Raw genomic sequence first — 6747 nt, 5'->3', positions numbered from 1 at the left:
CCAGAAAGGAGGACTGGGACTATTTAAATCATCTCCAGCATGACAAAATAAAAACCAGAATCCCTCACAAAACAAAAATGCCCAGCCTTTCAGAGCAGCACGTTTAGGGCAGCCTTGAAGAAGAGTTTATGTCAGATGTGGTTTGACTTAAAGTCAGAGAAAAGCCAGCGGGGTCCGGGCACTCACCCAGGATGGTCCACCCAACAGCCGGGCACCCACAGGGAGATGCTCTCCTGCTCTCCCAGCATCTGGACCATGGTGCCAGTTGAGCACCTCTGCCAGCTCATTTCTGCATTAGAAAGGACACTCTGGTTGTGCAAAAAGCAGCACAAACAGCACCAGGAGTGCAGCCAGGAACTTTCAGTTGTTTCCTGGGAGAGAGGTATCCACACAGGACAATACTTATGGCTGCTCCTGCAACTGTAGCCTTTACCAGGCGTTTTGCAATCCTCCCCAGGGTCTGCCCCAAAGCCTCTTGATGTGAACGGAAAGACTCGACTTCAAAGGGCTTTGAGTGAGGGCTTAATTTGCTGGCTGGGGCTGGGGTAGCAGAACAAGGGCCAGGAGGGGCGGGCAGCCCGGGGAGAGGAGGATGGCGGCGTCCTCCCGCAGCTGCTACTCTTTAGCAGTCGAGCTTCTAACACCACCAGAGGCGGCTCTGGGGATGGTACCATTTATATCAAAGCTCATCATCCCAGCAAGGGGTGTACACAAAAGCAGCATCCGTGTGCTGAGGACAAGACAGCGCCGGCAGGCGGGGCGAGGAGCACACCCGTGTGGGACCCGCCAGCAGCTTTTTTTTTGGGGCAGGGCAAACCTGCATGTGCAAGCCTGTCCCGTTGCATGGCAGTGAGAAAACAGTTAGTGCTGCAAATGTGTTCTTCTGCAGCCTCCGTGACAAAAGTTCTCCCAAGGAAGCCCAGGAGGTCAGGGAAAAGCCCCTACGCAACTCCTCCTGACGGGAGCTGCGCAGGTCCCCCTCGCTTGACCCAGCTATTTCCTCTTAAACTTTCTCCTAAAATGGGCCCAGAGGACTCGCCACAGGACAAGCTGCAGCTCAGATCAAATCCAAGCCCTTTCCTGTTTGGTGAAATGCTGCATTTACCCAGGGTGGAAGAAAATACACCCCCCTCAGGGGCGCAAACACCTCGGGGAAGGGGGTGCATCTCAGCGCCCGGGGGCTGTGCGATGGACCCCTGCTTCTGCTTTGTTTCTAACCCAGGCAGGGTGACACCGGGCAGGGGAGTGACGGTGGCCTTGGAAAAGCCCCAGCACTGGCCACAGCACCCTGCAAGTACCCCTTGTGTGCACCCGCAGGTCAAAAATCCAAAGCCAAAACTGTGGCTACCAGGTACCACCACAAGCGCAAAGTTTTCTGCAACAGAGAAAAATCAAGGCTGCCGGAGGTTAAATAAAAGCAAAAAAAGGATGGGAAATTTTGAGGACTAAAGGGTATATTGCGCAGGTCTAACTAACTCACGAGCATCCAAGCCGAAAGGCAGCCCCACACCAGCTCAGCCGTGGCACGCCGGTTCAAACCCCAATTCCCCCTGAGCAGAGGACACCCCGTAGCTGGTTAAGCAATTCGGTGCCCCCAACACCCGCCAACCATCTGCCTGCTTCAGCGAGAAACACAGCAGGTACCCCACAGCAAGCAGGACCTGCCCCAAGCATTGCTTCGTGCCACAGAGACGCATGGTTTCGGGAAGATCCCACCTCGTCCTTGTTAGTAACAGCGGCTGCTCGCAGCCCGGTGGGCACTTTGTGGGGCGGTCTCGGCGCTAACAAGCTCACAAAAGCAAATGCACGCAAGCGGACCGAGTGAATGGAGACAACAGCGTGACAATTACATGCTCATCAGTTTGACAGCTTTACAACAAATTGCTTGGTTCATGCCATAAAAATGGAGAATAGCACTGACTGTATCTGACTGACTATATCTAACTCCTGACTACATACACACGTCCCTACCATTTTTTGCTTTAATCCATCCAGTTCTGCAATAATTCAGTCTGAACAGTGCTTTTTTTTCTCCATTTTAAAAAATTGACATGTTGCCTCTAGGAGCATCCTTGATTTTGCTTCCTCGTTCTCCAGGCACGCATTCCTGGGATGGGAGAGGATGGGGTACAAGCAATCTGCTGCGAAACAGAGGGTGCCTTTGGGGAAATCTCAGTTCAATTGATCGGAAAGGAAATCGCAGTTTAATTAATGCAATTAATATGCATCCCTATTTTGCATGTACGCATATAAATGCAGCCACATAGGTAATGCGTGGTTGAAGCCACAGTGTACACACACCTTACAGACAAGAGGAACTTCTACACGTTGGTACACTGCTCCCCAAAGCAGCAAGGAGAAGATAACAGCACCATAATGACATCATTTCCCTCCCAATACCGATACTCCCAAACATTCTTTTGGAGAGCATCTCCCCTGCAATCACTCCAGGTGAATTTATGACGAACACAAACCCCACCTGCCTGTCACACCTCACCTGGCAGCTCAGAAGACAGCGCTGAAACCACTTCCAGAGCTCCCTGCTCTTCCCAGCATGCCCGACGAGCCCTGGTGAGCCTGGGCAGCCTGACAGCACCACAGAAAATGGTGCCACCTCCTCTCCCACCCACAAAAACCAGACTGCTGCGGAGATAACAACAACCCCACGGGCCAGCGTGCAGCTTCCAGCCAGAGTCTTTCACCAGCAGCACGTCAGCAATTTCTACTCATCGCCAGCTTCTTCTGGAGCTTGCAGAAGTTGAGGAATCTCCTCAGATTCCAGCATGGATGGAAAGGCTGCAGCAGTCTCCCTCACCCAAGAGTCACATATTTCCCCCAGACAGCCCTGTTTCAAGGCACGCTCAGGCGACGGTAAAGGCGACATTTATACCTCCTCTTTTAAGTGCCGTTTAAACAGATCATCCCATTTAAGTCCTGCCTTTCAAGGTATTCTTGCACGAGCCAACAGAATTGATGTCGACTTCCAAATTTCCAACAGCCCAAGGACTTGTGGTTAGCTCAACAGCCCCTGGGGGGCTCCGGGGCTGCCGGATACCAGAAGCTGCTATCATCAACTCATCCATCATCACCCTCTCTGATGGAAGCAGAGATGCCGAACACAAGCAGAAGTGAACAGAGGCTGATTCAAGCCGGGGGGGATGTGATGCACCCTGTACTAACAGGTTAGGAGGTGATTAGGGGTTATAAATTTACAGCATGTTGACTACTCCGCTGTAAGCATCTACCTATACGCACGCTCTCGCCCTCATGATTCAAAGCAATGTAAATACAAGGAACCTTATCCCACTTGGAAAGCCATCGGGATCGGGCTCCTTGTGTCCGCAGAATTGCTTTTGCACACTCCTAACCCCTAATTGCAGTCCATGAGCGCTCGAGACTTTCTGCTCCTCTGCGGTCACGCAGAGCCTGGATCTGGGAGCGCAGAGGGTGACGGAGGAGGATGCAACGCCGTAGGAGGTTGCGCGAACCGTGGTCATCTCTGGGGAACGGCCTCGCTTTCCTGCTCGTACTGCTGCTCTGCCATAGCCGGGGTGTCCCTCACAGCATCGGCACCACCGGGCACCCAGGGGGACAAAGAACAAACAGGTACGATGGCACCGCCAAATGATGTTATTCCCCAAAGGGAGGAATATTATATATAAGAAGGTATATATACACAGGAAGCTATAATAATATATATAAATATATTTTGTGTGTATATATGTAACATATCTATTATACACATCTCTACACTTCCGGTATATATAATACATATATTCATATTTTAATAGATATAATTATAGAATTATATTATATATACTTATAGACTTCTACTACATATACTTCCTGACAAAATTATTAATTGTTGCCTACCAAGATGACGACAGCTCGCCCAATTTGCTCCCAAACCTGTTAAGTAAATGCAAAGGGAGCGGCAAATAGGCACTAATCAGCAGATCGTGTTCCTACGACAGCATAACTAGCGTCTGCAGAAAGCCCTCCTATATCTTAGCCTTCATACTTAAGCAACAGCAGAGCTGTATTTTTTGGCTAGCACATACGCTCCTGGGCAACTTACTGCTGCGAATGACAGCTGATGGAAATAGAGAAGGAAAACAGAATAAAAGCAACTTAATAAGCGTACCTGACTAGGCTGTGGCAGAGGGAAGGGGAAACAAGGTGGTGAAAAGACAACACAAAGAAAGCAGATATTAAGAGTTTATAATATTACTTTAAAGCTTCTGAAGTCAAAAATCTCTAGTCATCTTTCACAACCCCGTTACCTCACCTGATGATCTCAGTTAAAGAGAAATAATGAGAGTTTCTAAAGAAAAATACAGAATTAGAACAAGAACTCGCAAAGTTTTAGCAAGCAGCATGTAATGGGGAGAGCAGCTTTTCAACACGTAGCTCTTGGCACGAAACACCTAGAAATGTATTTTTAAATAGCTGCTGCAGGCTAAAGGTCAGGAAGTATTACAGCACTTCCCTGTAAACATGCGTCTTCCTTCTTGGCCCCTCCATTCCATTTAGGAATACTTTTTTTTGGTAACTCTCCCGTTTGCACGATAAAGAGTCAGGCTGCCAGTCCCACGGGCTGCCATACAATTAGTGGTCGCAGCGACCACCAGATAAACATTTCCACTGGCAGCATTTAGCAAAAAAGTTGTATTTTGAGGCCAAGAATTAAAAAAAACCCAACCAACAACCAAACAAAAAAAAGCAAGTTATTGGGTACCCATAACTTAATAGCCAGCCTTCCGGGATCCAATCTCACCACCGCAGATTAGCTGGCTGGAAGAGGAGCTCTTACAGCTGTTTACAAGATGTCTCAAAAGCTGGATCTATTGCTTTACCCTTTCCCTTCTGCACATCATTTGCCCTGCTGGAAAAAAAACAAACCATGAAAGCTATTATGCTGCCAGGTAGCACGTTGTTAGCAGCGTTAGGAGGTTTTCCTTGGAGAGCTCTGCCTACGAGTAAGTGAAAACCCAGTGAAACAGACCTGGAGAGCAAGAGGCCAGGGTACCTCCAGAGACACGGACGAACCGTGGGGCTCAGGAGCCTTCCCTCACCCCATCTCCATCCCCATCCCCATCTCCACCTCCACCTCTATCTCCATCCCCATCCCCATCTCCACCTCCATCCCCATCTCCATCCTCCGCCCCGAGGAACTGCCGGAGGAGGGACGGGAGCAGCAGAGGAGCACTCAGGCAGCACCTGCATCCTCAGCTCAGCATCACCAGAAGGTGAAGCGTGTGCTCAATCTCACAGCTTGCCTCGCCCAAAACGGGACCAGGACAGCCATGTTAGAGGAAAAAGAGTCAAGCAGGGAACAGGAGAGCATCACTCCTGGCCATGTCCGTCAAGAGGTTCAAGATCATCCACCGCCCTGGGGTTTCCCACAGCCCAAAGCTGGTTCCTGGCACAGCAGCTGTGCCTGCAAGTAGGCAGGGCCTTTCCCTGCATCTGTAAGCATCCTCATTTCTCTCTTCAATATTTAGGACAGGTGCAGGGACTAAGCAGACAACAGCTATCTATGCGTTGGATGTTATCAGTTCTTTCACACACCTTGTCCTCTAAAAATCCTAAGTTTACATGATAAGATGTGTATTTAATAAGATATACATCTCTCTCTAAACTGATGAGCCGTCCTTAGGGAGCCGGGAAAGATATTTGCAATTTCTCACAAACCAAGTGGGGCCAATTAAATTATGGGTGAGCAGCTCCCGCGCCAACATAAGGATGCATTTTCACCCCGAAGCGCGCAGTTAAGCCCTGTAACTCACAGCACAATGCGGGTGCCAGAAGCATGGGTCAGCTCCCAAAATGACACAATACATTCAGAAAGGAGAATTATTTTTGTTACAGACAAAGAACCCGTGCCATGCCAGGCCACGCAGCAAGGGACACGTAGCAGGACACCAGCTGGGGGCTTGAGGCTTTTTAGGGAGACAGCTTTCGAGCAAGGCTCCCTGCAAACATGCGAGGACCCAGCACCCAGCAAAAACAAGAAGGTAATTGAAGGGACAGAAGGACTGAAGGAACAGTGCTGCTCTGTCAAGGATGCACGGGGGCCAGCGGGGTCAGAGGCTTATTTCCTACAGTGTCAAAGAGCTGGAGAGACACATGCACCCAAAATACGCTTGGCGTGGGAGCCCCTGCTGCCCTCACCCACCCTTCTGGCATGGGAGGGGGTCAGGGACAGGCGAGGCAGGGAATAGCTCCCTTCCCGCGTTACCAAAAGCACGTGAGACAAACGAGGTCTGCCCACCTACCTCCTTGGAGCACCAGGCACACTTGGGATGGATGAGGAGACACTCTTCGCAGGACGTGGCACTTCCGCTGGTGCACAGGTTGAGACCTTCAGCAAGAGAGAACAACAGAGCACAGGGTGGGCTGAACAGTTACTTCACTCCAAAACACTGCTCAGGGCGTTTCTGAGATATTCATAGTGTTAAACATACTGTAAGTCCAAACAACGGCAAGAGCAAAGACTCTCCCAAGAACTTAAAAGGCTGGAGAAGAAGTAAATCTCTCTTCACCTGTAAGGAGCTCTCCTTTTCTTTTCTTACTCCAAGAAAAATGAAAAGGACAGAAACTGGTTTTGGGGACTGAGAACCACCAAAATGCAACTCTGGTGATTTTTCTTCCCCTTTTTTCAGTGGTTTCTGGTTAATCAAATAGTTCATCTAGTCATCTTCCTAATGAAATACTTCCACCACCGTGGACAGAATGCAACAGCTG

General features: G+C 49.7%; 1 protein-coding gene across 1 annotated transcript in view; it reads right to left on the bottom strand.

The window, feature by feature from the left end:
- The window catches only part of ITGB5 (integrin, beta 5), a 59686-nt gene extending 53300 nt beyond the window's left edge, over positions 1–6386 (bottom strand). The window contains 1 exon segment of the mRNA XM_009887268.1: positions 6279–6386. The gene's annotated coding sequence lies outside the window, so the exon portion shown is untranslated.
- Positions 6387–6747: the final 361 nt, after the last annotated feature.

This window comes from Charadrius vociferus, unplaced genomic scaffold (assembly GCF_000708025.1).
Source record: "Charadrius vociferus isolate BGI_N301 unplaced genomic scaffold, ASM70802v2 scaffold385, whole genome shotgun sequence".
Lineage (NCBI taxonomy): Eukaryota > Metazoa > Chordata > Aves > Charadriiformes > Charadriidae > Charadrius > Charadrius vociferus.
This window is presented reverse-complemented; position numbering and strand designations above follow the sequence as displayed.